The sequence below is a fragment of the Globicephala melas genome, chromosome 4 (genome assembly GCF_963455315.2).
Source record: "Globicephala melas chromosome 4, mGloMel1.2, whole genome shotgun sequence".
Taxonomy (NCBI): Eukaryota; Metazoa; Chordata; class Mammalia; order Artiodactyla; family Delphinidae; genus Globicephala; species Globicephala melas.
The window spans coordinates 52,913,040-52,929,192 of record NC_083317.1 but is presented as its reverse complement, the minus strand read 5'-3'; the positions used below and the strand labels follow the sequence as shown (position 1 = coordinate 52,929,192).

The window sequence follows — 16,153 nt, the reverse complement described above, 5'->3', positions numbered from 1 at the left end:
AATGTGAGGAGCCTCAAATGGTTAAAAGCAAATAGTCTGCCAAGAAGAGACTTGTGTATTGCAGGATGTGTCGCTACAAAGAATTTCTCCAGCTCTTTGTTGTTAAGTTATTTAATACTGTGCATATCAATTTTCTTTTTACTGAATTTTACTGCATGAGATGGGGGAAAGGCTGTGGTAGACAGATATTGATTTCACCTGTTCTGCTGATGCTGCATCATCTCGTCTTGCCTGTAACATCCCCATGAAAACACCATTGAAGGGTCAATGAGCTGTAAAATGATTACTTTTATCCTCTAAAATAATATTTCACTAATGACTATAGTTAGAAATTCATACAGTATTTCAAGGGCATAGATTTATTATGAGACATGATCTTTGCACTTAGGCAAGGCCTATACTTTTATTAAAGACAAATTTCATCCAAAGGGCAAATATAAACAGAGATTAATGGATTCGTCAGTTTAAAATTTATACACTGAGGAAAGGGGCAAATAACATTACTCCCACTGAAGAGTCTATATTCGATAAAGTGAGTATCGGTATATTGTGACCTTAACTGAAAATGATCAGTGGTGAAATCTAGAATAGTCATAACAATAGCTTTTATTTGTGAAGTATCTGCAATTCAAAAAGCACTTTCACAAACCCTTACTTGCAATTTATGCCGATTAGCAACCTTGTGAGTTTTCCAAAATAGGTGTTAAATTTGATTCATCAATGTTACCTCAAGTCCCTTTGTAAAAAGGTCAGAGTATAAAATTCAATAAGCAATTCTGAGATTAGAAAACTGAGAGGTTAAGTGTATTACCCAAGGTCATACGAGTTCGTAATAGAGCAAGGCTTAAACTTCTGCAGAGCTCAAGGGCAGAACTACTGACGTCCTACTTGCTTTTATCTTCTGTCTTCAGAGAGTGTGTTCTTTATTGTGAGCGTTTTCTCCTGCTCACTCTGTCAATAATGGGTATCATGAGTTCAGAGCCACTTTTTACAATAAGAAATGTTTCCTCATACAGAACTACTTACTATACTCAGTGTCATTTGCCATTAGCTGTGCTGTTTGGCTCCATTGAAGGAAAATTATTTTCAAGTTGAAAAGGTAAAATATATATGAAAAGGTACAATAGAGCCCAAATACAGGTGAAGAGAGAAAATAAAAGAATAGCTATTGGCTTTTAATGAGCTGATACCTGTTAAGGCCAGGGAAATTTGGTGTGGTGAAAAGAGCATAGGTTGTTTATCCAGCTTGGGTTTGAAATCTGGCTTTTCCATTTCTTGCTGTGTGAAATATGATCAAGATAGTTCTTAGCTACTTTGAGCCTCAGTATCTTCAATGATAAAGTGGGAGTGGTAATAGCTATGTCATGGGATATTTCTTAAGACCTAAAATAATGCATGTAAAGTGATTGTACTTCATGGGTATTTCATATATTATAGCTATATAACTAATATAGTATGATATCAACTTGCTGAATTGACTTAGATACCATGTGATTTGCAGAATACATTCTAATTAATAAATGATTTATCAGAACTTTGGGGGAAATAAGTGAGTATTAAGGCTTAGTATTCACTAAAATCAAATTTTAATGTATTAATCTCACTTCCTTTATAAAGGGTGATACTAGATCAGGGATCAGCCATGTAAAGCCTACAGGCCAAACCTGGCCTGCAGCCCGTTGTTGTATGCCCTGAGAACCAAGGTTTTTACATTTTTAAATGGTTGAAAGAAAATCGAAAAAGTATATTTCATACCCTGTGAAAATTATATGAAATTCAAATTTCAATGTCCATAAATAAAAGTTAATTAAAATAGGGTTACATTTATTTATTTGCATTATGTCTAAGGTAGCTTTCCCATCCGGTGATAGGGTTGACTAGTTGCAATAGAGATCACATGACCTGCAAAGCCTGAAATATTTACTATCAGGCTCTTCACAGAAAATGTCTAGACCCCTGCACCAGAATATTAGGTCAGAGAAATACCCCAGACACAGTATAACTGTACTTCAGAAAATGTTTAACAAAGCTACCTGAGAAAGGCAGCTAACACTTAATAAATAAACATAAGTACTTTCCCTCTATATTCTGGACATATCCCTGGGAGGTAGCTGCCTGTTATCATTATGTTTCCCATGTTCCTTTCTTCTTGGTGTGGCCATGTGACAAGTTTTTGCCAATGAAATGTGACTGAAAATAACATGTACCCTTTCCAGGAGAGAGTTTTTAGGAAGCAGGAGTTCTTTCTCTTATGCATTTTACCCAGCTGACCCTAGGGGATGGCAGAGCCACAAAAGGTAAGGAGCCTGGGTCCCTTGATTGGATGTGGAATGGAGTCACCCGCCTACCAGAAATACCGGTTTTAGATTTTTTTGAGTAAGAAAAAAGAAGTTCTCTTGTATTACCACTGAAATTTGGGGAGTTTGTTTTATTTGTGTTTCTCTAACTCACCCTTAAGGTGTCCTTTTGAAGAAGATAAAGCAGTGTTGTATGAATAACATACTTAAATGGATTTAGAGATGAACAACTGGGCTCAAACAGGATTAATCAATTGAGGCCATCATGGGTGGAAGAGGCATAGTACCACAGAGGTCTTCTGTCCTTGATCTCATCCTAGTAATTAGTTTTATGAGACAAAACTAGCAATTTTAAATGTTTTAAGGCTGCCTTTAGAAGAGTTCTTTTGGATTTTTTTTTTTTTTCCTGAAAAGTTCCAGTAGATAGGGTGATTGGGACAAATAATAGTGAGACAGATTTTAGCTCAGCATAAAGAAGAATTAAAAATAAAATAGAGATAGCTGCCCAAACAGTTACCTTGCAATGTACTGTGCTCTCTACAAAGTGTTGAAGTAACTGATAAAGAGTCATCACTAAATCTGGCAAAGAAAATTCTGTAATAATATAGGAATTTAATTACTCTATAAGATTAATAATTACTCTAATTCCTCCTAACTTTCAATTCTTTAATTTCATCATTAAATGTTTTCTTGTTTTAATCATGCACTTACCATTTAGTTTCAAGAAATTTAAAGTCAAGGAGATGAAAATGCAATTCGGCCACTTCGGTTTTCCATAAATTGACTATATGCACAGGTTTTAAATATACAATTTAAGGACTCTTGATTGTTATTCATTTTGTCGTTCAGTAGATAAAGTACCCTTAGGAATAGGAAGATAAGTAGGAAGATTGATGTATTTGTTAGGATGTATCCATCTGCAAGTAAGATAATATCAACTAACAGGGGCTTCAATAATATAAATATTTAATCATTTCACATAAAGGAAGTTTATACCTATCTGAGACCATGTGAACTAAGAGATCAAAGTCACCATACTATGCATTAAGATATATTAGTAATTAGGTAATAAAACATATTAACATCATGTACCTTCTGATACACTGAGAAGGGCTCATCACTTCTTTGTTTTTCTGGCCCAAAATGTATAGTCTAATCATATGAAAACATCAGATAAACCCAAATTGTGGGACATTCTACAAGTTAACTAGTAGTCTTCCAAAGTGTGAAGGTTATAAAAAACAAGGCAAGACTGAGAAGTTGCCACAGACTGAAAGAAGCTAAGAGACATAATAACTAAATTCAGTGTGACAACTTGCAATGGATCCTGAAACAGAAAAAACGAACAATTGCAGAAAAACTGGAAAAACCCAGATAAAAGCTACAGTACAGTTAATAGTATTATACCAATATTAATTCTTAGTTTGGGTAACTTTATTATGGGTATTCAAGATGTTTACATGGGGGGAGCTGGGTGAAAGATATATGGGAACTCTTTGCTATTTTTGTAACTTTTCTCTAAGTCTAAAATTATTTCAAAAGAAAAAATTGCTGGAGTTGGTAGTTCCAGATGCAGTGTGGTAACTCAAGAACATCATCGGGTACTTAAGATTTGTTTCTACTTTTCTATCTGTGATCTTCTGTGTTCCCTTCTTTTCTCTAGGCTTATCTGAATGCTAGATATTCTCCCCTGCACCTCAGGTCAACATAGTTCCTTCCTGTTCTGTTCCTGGGCAAGATGCCTTCTATGGATGATACCAACTGGACTTCCCTGCCCTCTGGCTTCTGGTTGACTAATGCCAGCAGCTGATCTAAGTACAAGAAGACTGGGAGGTCAGAGTTTTTATTCCCCTGGGTCTTTCCATTTTAGGCTAAGGTTTGTAAGACCTGAGTTCCTCCACCTGTGTTCCTGATGACAGCTCCCGTAGGGCACCTCTCCCCTAAGGCTATAGTTACAACCTTCTACATGTTCTGATAAACACTCCCTCCCCTTGCATCTTCAAGCCCACTAATGATAATGGCTACCCTCCCCTTCTCTTTCACATACATATATAGTGTGACCTCCACAATAGCCAGAGAGATCTTTGCAAATGTAACAGATCATGAACTCTCCCACTAAGAACTCTCCCAGTTCAGTCAGAGGAAAAACCCTGGTGTCCACAATGGCCTATACTGTCCTATGAGATCTTCCTTCCACTTCTTTCCTCTCCTAACTTCTCTCTTCCTTAGGCACTGTCAGCCACACTGGGTTCCCTGCTGCTGCTGAAACATACCAAGTGTGCTCTCCTCTCAGGGTCTTTGTTTTTCTTTCCTCTATCTGGAACTTTCTTCCACCAGATACCTTCCTGACATGTTTCCTCACTTCCTTCCTTCCTCACTTCCTTCCTAGTATCCTTCAGCTCAAATGCCAGCCTTCCTTAATCACCCTAAATAAAACAAAATAAAATTCCTTCCTTATACCATCAGCACTCCTTATTCCATTTTTTTCTTTATTCTTTTTCCATAGAACTTACTACTTAGGAATATATGTGTTTTTCTCTACATATACTGCATATGCCTATATACATGTGTGTATATACACACATACATCCTGTTTCTCTCATTAGAATATGTCCTCTTTAATGCCATAGATTTTATTCAGTATTATATCCCCAGTGCCTAGAATGGTGCCTGGTACATAGGAGGTATTCCATAAGTGTTTCTGAAATAAATGAATGTATGAATATGAATTGAATGTAAATCTGGACAAATGCTTTTTAAAGGTTATTTTCAGGCTTCCCTGGTGGTTCAGTGGTTAAGAATCCGCCTACCAATTCAGGGGACATGGGTTAGAGCCCTGCTCCCAGAAGATCCCACATGCCGCCGAGCAAGTGAGCTCGTGTGCCACAACTACTGAGCCTGCACTCTAGTCTGTGAGCCACAACTGCTGAGCCCGTGTGCCACAACTACTGAGGCCCGTGCACCCTGGAGCCCGTGCTCCGGAACAAAAGCCACCACAACGAGAGAGCTCTGGACTGCAACAAAGAGTAGCCACAACTAGAGAAGGCCCGCGCGCAGCAACGGAGACCCAACATGGCCAAAAGTAAGTAAATAAAAAAAATAAATTTATTTTTAAAATAAATAAAAAATAAAGGTTATTTTCCTCCTGGGATTTGGGGAGGTGTCTTCATGTGAAGGAAGCAGAGAGAATTTGAACAAAATGACTTCACTGCCCACTGAAGAAGCTCTCCAGAAAAAGTAAAGGCACTGCTTACCGAGTATTTTCTCAGCATTCCTCTCACAGAGCCAACCTGAATGGAGACTTCCATAGGCAGTCAGAGACAGTTTTATGGATACAGTAAATAAATTTGTATTGCTAAGTAAGCCAAACTGTAAGCAGGAATGCTTCATGATACTCTTCTAGATACACCAGGAGTGAAATTTCCCCATACTTCATGTCAACCACAGGACTTCACACTTGACTGAGGACCTATTAAAACAATTATCAGGTCATTAACAAGGGCCTTTACGACTAGTTTTGAAACCATATTAGTGAGAAAAATTTGCTTTGATGGGTGTATTAGCCCAGAGGGTGGCCTGGATTGGTACAATTTCTAGCTTTAAGGCCCTGTTCTGTGGCTTCTTATCTCTATTCCTCTGATTCCTGAGGACACTCACACAGGTAAGTAGAAGGACTGTTTCAAATTTCATTAAAACCCCATACAGTTTTGCCTGAACAAGTGGAAGACTGTGCTAGAATGCCTTGGGTTCTGAGTATCCACATTCTGACCATTCAGGGAGGCCACGGGAATAGGAGGAACTGAAAGAAGTACAGTCCCTTTCTTGTACTCTAGAAGATCCAAGGACAAGATTCAATTGGAATTCCTGCCCCATCCTTTAAAAACTTTTTATGGCAATTACCACCACCTGAATCTTGGGCACAGTTTTCAGGTTGGTGCAATTTACCTTTCCTTAACTAACTTCGTTCTGCTTACTTCTCTCACAGCTTGGGGCTTTCTCTTCTCTCACCTCCAATACCCCAATGTTCATTCTCCATGTGGTCTGTGGCTGTCCTAAAGCTCCACAGAGACAGCACACACTCCCCTGTCCTCCCACGATGCCACACAGTGCTTCTAAATCTCCCCTGGAGGCAAAACTTCTATCCCTTGTCTTCTAACTTGGTATAGAGGACATACATTCATATTCTGGTCATAATCATTTATACAGACTGTAAGTTATTAATAAACCTAACCAATGAAATAAGTATTTGTGCTTTTAAGAGAAGCCTAGGGACTTCCCTAGCAGTCCAGTGGTTAAGACCCCATGCTTCCACTGCAGGGGATGCAGGTTGGATTCCTGGTGGAGAACTAAGATCCTGCCTGCTGCCCTGCTGGAATGGCAAAAAAAAAAAAAAAAAGAAAGAAAAAAAAAGAGAAGCCTAACACAAATGAGTTAAATGTTGTGTAACTTGTTAGCTCTGAGGAAAAGAGTACTGTTTTTTATTTCACTGAGGAAGAAATTAACACAATAATACAGAGACTGGTTAGGAAGGTCTTGATTCTCTCTAAATTTATGACTAAATGAAAATCTTAGCAAAACCATTATTACCAGATGTGCTTCTCCCTGCCTCCCCTCCCCACAAGGTGGGATTTTTTATAAATAGGCCTAACATGTAGAGATACAGAGATGAATGTGCATGCCAAAGGGGTTGACTATGATGTAGCTGAGATCTGACAGCTAGACCAGGTGGCCATTCTAAGTGGGTGTTCTAACCCTTTACCACTTTCCACAGGACATTCTGTGACAACTTTATTACTCATCTGAGACACTGAGGCGGAGTATCTTCTTACTCATTTATGGAAACATTAAACACTTAGCCAATGTGATTTCTAAACAAAGAGATTTTTAAGCAGAGGGTGCATAGATATTACATATTTTCTCTTATTGCAGACACCAAGCCTATCTCAGAAAAGAGAAAGCAATTACATAGAACTTCACTTAATAAGCAATAGTCGAAGTCTGTTGCTGATATGGAGACTCAGGCCCCATTTGGGGATTCTTCATCGTCTCTTACAAAATAAGTAACAAGTACATGTTTGATTAGGAAAGTCTCCCTCTTTTTTTCACATCAGTTTTACTGCTAACCCATCCCCTCCCACAGAAAATAATTGAGTAGAAAGCAGATCTTGATATTCTACTCATAGAGTCTGGCTGTAATCAATTGCAACTCTTATGGGAAGTAATATTGCTGTCGTGTTTTGTTCCATTTCTTTTTTAGACTACCTAAGAGATGTATTTCAATACTTTGAAAAATACTGTTTATTTAAGGCTGTTTAAAGTCTTAATACCGTTCAAAGCAAATTATTAATGATAGCAAAACAACCTTTGAACTCTTAACTTTGATAATTGCTTACAGTAACCAAACAATGAAATTCTATTATTTTCTGTTAAGAATGTTGCAAAGTTTGAGAATCTAATTTTTTTCCCCAGATATAGACACAAGGTGATGTGCTAAGTTCCTTCTAGTACATATTTTTCTTTGTTGTCTTTCAAAAAATATAATTATTTAACAGATTAATTTTTTTCTCATGTGATAAAATAGGCTGTGTTAATTATCTGGTGCTGTGTAAAAAATTAGCTCATAATTTAATGGCTTAAAACAAGAATAAACATTTCTTCTCTCATAGTTTTTGTGGGTCAGGAATTTGGAGCAGCTTAGATAGGTGATTCTGTTTGGGGGTCTCTCTTACTAAAGCTGCAATCAAAGTGTTGGCTTGGACTGTAGTCATCTGAATGCTTAACTGGGCAATGGGCAAGGAAGACTTCAATCCAAGATACCTGACTCTCATAGCTGGCAAGTCAGTGCTGGTTGTTTACAGGAAGACTTAATTCTTCCTGCATGGACCTGTCCATTGGATGCCTTGAGAAACCTCCTTATTGCCCTTACTCAGAACAAATGGCCCAAGAGAGAATAAGGCAGAAGTGACCCTGTATTTCATGACTTAAACTTGGAAGTCACACCCTTGCTCTGCCATAGTCTCTTGGTCACAAACTCTGACACAATGTGGGAAGGACTACACTAGGGAATGAATACTAGGAAGCAAAGAGCATTGGGAACTAACCTGGAGGCTGGTTGCCACATAGCAATAAACTGGAACAGTGGCTAGCACAGAGTAGACACCCAAAAAATATTATTTGATGATTTTTTTTTAATAAAGTGAGAAAATGAGAGGCAGAAATTGGAATGTCCAAAAGGACTGACAGTGCTTGAATAAGCACTAGCTTGTCTACCATGTTCTGTAAACAAAAAAGAAAATTTTATTCTAAATTACTCATATAGGACATTATTTTTCTTTGTAATAAATATTCTTAAAATGAACAGTTGTGAATGGAATAATAATTCAAATAAGTCTCTTAGGATGTTCAAATATTATAATTTTGTAGTTTCCTCATCTAAAAATGTTTGACAATATTTAAGCAGAGGATGGCTGAAATTAAAATAGTTTTTAAATGGTTATCATAAATTCTTTTGAAAATTACCTACAAATTAGGTTCTATGTTGTTTTAATACCTTTCTATAAGGAGTACAGGGAAAATAATGTGCATAAAATTAACAATCCTGATTATTCCACTGTAGTATATATACATCTCCCTAATTTCATCTTTTTAAAATAAAAATGAATAATATTTTTAAAATCTTAAATGTGACTAAACCTTTTAAATCAAAGATATATGTCTTTCTTCACTTAATCACTCCCTTCCCAAAAGATCAATGGACTTCTCTACTAGAAAAGGGGAAATGATTTTTGAAACCAACTCTCTTCATTGTTTCCCCTTCAAGTCCTTTTATCCTTGGAATTAAGAAAGGTAAAAGTTCTTGTTAGAATTCATTGATTCAAATAAGACATTGGCTTGAAATTTTTGAAAATTTTCTGAGAAGTAAACAGTTCTCAAGACACTAAGAACTTGGGACTTCCCTGGTGGCACAGTGGTTAAGAATCTGCCTGCCAATGCAGGGCACATGGGTCCGAGCCCTGGTCCGGGACGATCCCACATGCCGCAGAGCAACAAGCCGGTGCGCCACAACTACTGAGCCTGCACTCTAGAGCCTGTGAGCCACAACTACTGAAGCCCGTGCACCTACAGCCCGTGCTCCACAACAAGAGAGGCCGCCACAATGAGAAGCCCACACACCGCAACGAAGAGTAGACCTCACTTGCCACAAATAAAGACCTCACGCAGCAACAAAGACCCAACACAGCCAAAAATAAAAATTAATTAATTAATTTTTTAAAAAAAGACAATAAGAACCAACTTTCTTCTTTTGAAAATTAAGCATAATTACTTCACTTAGAGGATTATTTCACAATTCAGTAGATTCACTTCCAGGAAAATTGTCTTGGTGTTAAGCCTAGTTTGGTTTTCTTTTTCTTCTTTACATTAGACTTACTTACAGTAGCTCTCTTTTACTATGTGAGGCACCCTACAGGGAATGGGGATGCTTTGCAAATTAAACACTATTTGAAAATTCAACATGGAAATAAAGGCCTTTATACTGGAAATTATGTTTAGCCTCTGTTACTTTCCTTTCTGTCAATGGTGGTGGTCAATTTCAGCATATTCATATTGACTATGAATTTGGCGCTAAGAAGCCTCTAATATTGCAAGGGTTTTGTGAGAGTGTTTATATATATGGATTAGTAGTGTTGTACTGTTCTATTTCATGTTACACTGGGTAATTTTTTTCTGTTCTTCTCTGTGTTTTGTCAGCATTCTGAGATAGTCATCTAGTAACTAGACTCTTCTCTGCTCTTCTGATTCTTTTGATCTCTCTTCATAAATCATTCTCTCCAGCCCCGTAAGGCTCTTATTTCTCACCTGAACTCATTCCAGATTTGGTCGTTTCTTTTAAAATTGTTTTGTTTTAACTAAGTGGTGGCCAGCCTTGAATGTACTCTTTCAGAGCTTCATTGGAAAGGAAATGTGTATATTTTTGGCTGCTTGCCTGGTCAATAGAGACACAAATACATAAACATAGATATTGATCTACATATAGGTAGATATAGATATCCAAAGGAGAAGCAGTATATAATATAGTAGAATGAGCAAAGGACTACAAACTAGGAAGCCTGGTTCTAGGGCTAGCTGTTATACTGGCTTGCTATGTATAATTGAGGAAATCAGCTCATCACTCTCGTCTCCCTGTCTTCATTTATTCATCCCAAAAGCACACATTATGTATACACATCATGTATACACATCATGTATAAGATAAGCTAGGTCTCTGCCTTCTTGGAACTTAAATTCTAGTGAGGACTGACAATTATAAACAAGTCAGCAAAAATTTTAGAATCTTTAGATTTGAAAATTGATTTTAATGAATAAATATAGTAATTTGTTGGAAAATGACAGGGTTAAGAAAGGGGACTGTATTTAACTAGATGGGCAGGAAAACCCTCTCTGAGAAGGAATTATTTGGGCAAGAAGGACCCAGGTATGGGAAGAATCAGGGAAGAGCAGGAAAAACAGACAAAAATTTGTAATTTTAGGTGTTTTTATTGTTTCAGATTATAATTTTATTTATATAACTACATCGCTGGCAAGGTCATAGTTTACAAAAAATTTTGTAGGCAAATTTTCTAATTTTCTTATCCCTACATCTCTGTGGGAAAGATATAGATGTTATCCACATCCTTAGGCCTAAAAATATGACCTAAAAAATTAAGAGAATATTCTGGAATTAAAAAATTGCTGCCCTTAACTCAAAATAATGATTTTGATAATGACATTTGTTAAGAAGTATTCAAATGTGTATAGAGTGTGATTTGGATAATAAAGCCTCAAGATTATTCTGGGTCCCAGTTCAGTCTGGAGGCTTAACCCCTTACCCCTAAACAAAGCCAAAACCTCAGAAGAACCACAGGATAAATCTTCCTTCATGTCTTTCCATAGAGAGATACCTGGTCTAATCAGATTTCTCAGACTCACCCTCCATGTTAAAGACCTCAGCGTAATTCTAAACACAATCCTAGGGAAACAAACTTGGGCAGTTTCTGCAAGAAAGTGAGCATAGACACTCTTAGCCATACTCCAGTTATCCTAGGGAACTGGTTCTGGTTCATCTGACTGCATTGTGTTTTAAAGGTGCCCAGTTTAGCAACACACCTTCTGGAAACTTGGTAAGATTGTTTCTTAGTTATATCTTCAAAATGAGGATATTGAACTAAATAAATTCTAAAATCTACTTGAGCTCAAAATTCTAAATTCTTAAATCCTTCCAGAACAGCACCTATAATGATAAAATATTAGAGGTGCAAAGGGTCTTGGAGACTATATGGCCCAGTATTTTTCAAATTATAATCCAAAGAAATCCCTCAGAAGTCACAGTAATTAGGGAAGTGAAAGATTAAAAAAAAAAGAAAACCTGCATTTCATACCTCCCAACTCATGGAATCCTCCCAATGATGAAACTCCTGATTTGGTCAGTTGTATACTGTATACTCTGCTTCCTTCCCTGAAGATATAAAGTTTTAATCAACATTGTGAAAATGACTATACTACCCAAAGCAATCTACAGATTCAATGCAATCCCTATCAAACTACCAATGGCATTTTTCACAGAACTAGAACAAAAAATTTCACAATGTATATGGAAACACAAAAGACCCTGAATAGTCAAAGCAATCTTGAGAAAGAAAAATGGAGCTGGAGGAATCAGGCTCCTGGACTTCAGACTATACTACAGTAATCAAGAGAGTATGGTACTGGTACAAAGACAGAAATATAGATCAATGGAACAGGATAGAAAGACCAGAGGTAAACACACACATGGTCACCTTATTTTTGATAAAGGAGGCAAGAATATACAATGGAGAAAAGACAGCCTCTGCGATAAGTGGTGCTGGGAAAATTGGACAGCTACATGTAAAAGAATGAAATTAGAACACTCCCTAGCACCATACACAAAAATAAACTCAAAATGGATTAAAGACCTAAATGTAAGGCCAGACACTATCAAACTCTTAGAGGAAAACATAGGCAGAACACTCTATGACATAAATCACAGCAAGATCCTTTTTGACCCACCTCCTAGAGAAATAGAAATAAAAATAAACAAATGGGACCTAATGAAACTGAAAAGCTTTTGCACAGCAAAGGAAACCATAAACAAGACCAAAAGACAACCCTTAGAATGGGAGAAAATATTTGCAAATGAAGCAACTGACAAAGGATTAATCTCCAAAATTTACAAGCAGCTCATGTAGCTCAATATCAAAAAAACAAATAACCAAATCCAAAAATGGGCAAAAAATCTAAATAAACATTTCTCCAAAGAAGATATACAGATTGCCAACAAAGACATGAAAGGATGCTCAACATCACTAATCATTAGAGAAATGCAAATCAAAACTACAATGAGATATCATCTCACACCGGTCAGAATGGCTATCATCAAAAAATCTACAAACAATAAATGCTGGAGAGGTTGTGGAGAAAAGGAAGCCCTCTTGCACTGCTGGTGGTAATATGAATTGATACAGCCACTATGGAGAACAGTATGGAGGTTCCTTAAAAAGCTAAAAATAGAACTGCCTTACAACCCAGCAATCCCACTACTGGGCATATACCCTGAGAAAACCATAATTCAAAAAGAGTCATGTACCACAATGTTTATTGCAGCTTTATTTACAATAGCCAGGACGTGGAAGCAACCTAAGTGTCCGTTGACAGATGAATGGATAAAGAAGATGTGGCACGTATATACAATGGAATATTACTCAGCCATAAAAAAACGAAATTGCGTTATTTGTAGTGAGGTGGATGAACCTAGAGTCTGTCATACAGAGTGAAGTAAGAAAGAGAAAAACAAATACCATATGCTAACACATATATATGGAATCTAAAAAAAAAAGGTCCTGAAGAACCTAGGGGCAGGACAGGAATAAAGATGCAGATGTAGAGAATGGACTTGAGGACACGGGGAGGGAGAAGGGTAAGCTGGGGCGAAGTGAGAGAGTGGCATGGACATATATACAGTACCAAATGTAAAATAGCTAGCTAGTGGGAAGCAGCCACACAGCACAGGGAGATCAGCTCGGTGCTTTGTGACCACCTAGAGGGGTGGGATAGGGAGGGTGGGACAGAGACGCAAGAAGGAGGAGATATGGGGATATATGTATACATATAGCTTATTCACTTTGTTATAGAGCAGAAACTAACACAACAATGTAAAAAATTATACTCCAATAAAGATGTTAAAATAAATAAATAAATCAAACAAGTAATTTAGTCCAACACCTTACTCACAGATGAAGAAACTAAGTCCCAGAAATCTAAGTAGCTTGCCCAAGATGACACAGCTACTGGCTGGCAGAATATGAACAGTAGTTCAAAACTGATAACTTTATTTTTCTCAGAATTGTGTTTAAAGCAATTTTAACCTCACTGGGTTTAGTTTGCTAAACGTACAAGCTATTTTTCCTTCCCAGTATGTTATTTTCTAGTGCTGGAAAATCCTGAGAAGAAAAGAATGTGAAAGAGATCTGTATGTTTAAGAGTGTACTCTAGCTATTAAGAGATGAAGTAAAGGATTTGTTATTCTAAATTCTAAGAATTAATTTTAAAACTGCTTCTCAACTGTTCATTTCATTTTACTGTATAATGAACAAGTGGTTAACATATACTACCAGAGTGGTTCAGAGTTCAGATCTACTGCAAATCTGTACTCTAAAGAACAAATTGGGAAAACAAAATAAAACATAATATACAAAACACTACACTAAAGCCATGAAATACACACTACATTGATTATTCTTTTCCTTCCAGTTTAGGAGGCCTTGTGAAGATTGTACCTGACTTTCAGGATGAGAAATATTACACCCCCAAAATTTTACCACTTGGTTAAGGGTCAAGGGAAAAAGCAAAACTTAACTTTGATATTTTGTTTGTGAGTGGAAAAAATATATACTAGTTTTCTTCACAGAAAACTGTAATTTAACATTCAAAAAAGACAAACATTATTTCTACTTTACTTAGGAAGATCCTTAAACTTTGTTTCAAAATATTCACATACAAGCACACAGAGCAGGCTTTGAAATCTTCTGAAGCCTTGGGCAGATGAAACTAATATTTTATACAAATACCAGTTGCCTTCATTGTTCTTTTCTTCTTTGTAATTTTTTTCCCATTTTTAAGCAAATATTGGGACATCTGGAACACTAGTGTTTTTATTAGAATTCTGACAGTATACCAGAAAAAGCCTGGAAATTCATAAAATGTCTCTAGAAAATACATAAAATATGTCACTGGTTTAAGAACAGATTCTTTTGCCAGGCTGAAAACTTATTTTTTATGTTGAAAAAGTAATTATAAAATCATTTGAATTCACAAATTCACAGAAAATATTTTTAAACTATTTTTTTTTTTTTGGTAAAGAATTTAGGTTTATGATACCCAATGCTGCCAAATAAGCTTTTGTTCTTGGGCTTAGCTTTGGCAGATTCCCTTGGTACTACTCATGTTCCCTAGACAACTAGATAATGAAAAAATGTATATTGAAGTTCATATGACACAGAAGAGGCTAGCCTGGGAAATGAACTTTTTCTCACTTGTTCAGCAGTTATTCCTCTGAGATGGAAGCATCTGGCCTAACTGATTAAAGCTGCCTCACCTGCCTGGAGGCCATTTATAATCCACTTTCTAATCTAAATCGAGGAATTTCCCTGCTGTGGATAATCATGGACTCTCTCGTGTGAAGACTCATTGTGCCTCTGCTTGAGAAGAGAGTGAGCTCTGAGTTTTACAAAATCCCACTGTTTGCCTTAGAAATCTCAATAAGGGCCCTCCATGCTCCAGGCCCTGTGACCGAGGATGGAACTGGGGCTATGCCTTGAGGCCTGGCACTCTACAGAGTGTGCCGAACAAACCAGGTAAGAAAATATATTGCCATAAATCCAAATGAAGGTGTTCCTTAAAAGTCTCACGTATATCAGGCTGCTGTTCCTCTTACTTACAGTAAGTACATAAAAAGTTACGCTCCTCAGCTTGGTATCAGGTACTGGGCTGAAAGTGGATAAACTTGTCTTAAACAAACTATTGAGAATGTGAGACCACAGGAGAAAATGGGCCTGCATTAGGGTCAGTCTGGCTACAGCAGGCACTTCCCAAGAATTCTTGGCAGTATCTGAGAATGAAGGGGGGAAAAAAACCACACTTTCCAAGAAGCTATGAGTAATTTTCTTAACATTCTAAGCTGATGAATATTTAAAGAATAAAAAAATCTACCCTGGGGCAGACTAACAAATGAGAAGGACAAGGGCCTGACATTTCCTGGAAATCTTTTAAATTAAAAAGAAAACCATGAAAAACAAAACCAAAAAAGTTATCAGTCTCTCACTTATATGAAAATTGCCATCAGAATTTAATAGAAAATTTTAAGCACGAAGTTTTAGTTCAAATATTTGTTGAAAAGTATCCGTAAAGAGAGAAATTGCCCTGTTGTATCTGAATGCTAAAGGTGACCTTTAAATTTTTTTTTTAATACAAAATTCTGCCTGAGTCATCAAAGTGTAGGAAGCAAATAAAAGACATTCTTCTTTCTTGAATTTTGAAATGCTTTTTTCTAGTTCCTGTGTAACTATAAGTGTTTGGATTAAAATCTCAGAATTGGCTTCAATTCTCTGTTAAAGGAGAACGGGAGGATTTTGGAGGGAAACAAAAAATCCCAACTTAAAGGAAAACGAACAAGTTCTGGGCATTCTGTCTCACGTGTCCTTATTATGTCAGTCCTAATCCGAGTTCATTGTGTGAACTCATCAAATTCTCAACTTTTTCAGAAAATATCCTGAAAAGTGTTGATTTTAAGAAAAAAGAAAAAG

General features: G+C 36.8%; 1 long non-coding RNA gene across 1 annotated transcript; it reads left to right on the top strand.

Moving 5' to 3' along the window:
- The first annotated feature begins 1,754 nt into the window (after positions 1 to 1,754).
- On the top strand, positions 1,755 to 9,838 carry LOC138842671 (uncharacterized). The gene is made up of 2 exons (XR_011377416.1): positions 1,755 to 5,379; positions 9,293 to 9,838. It is a non-coding gene; the product is annotated as an uncharacterized lncRNA (long non-coding RNA).
- Positions 9,839 to 16,153: the final 6,315 nt, after the last annotated feature.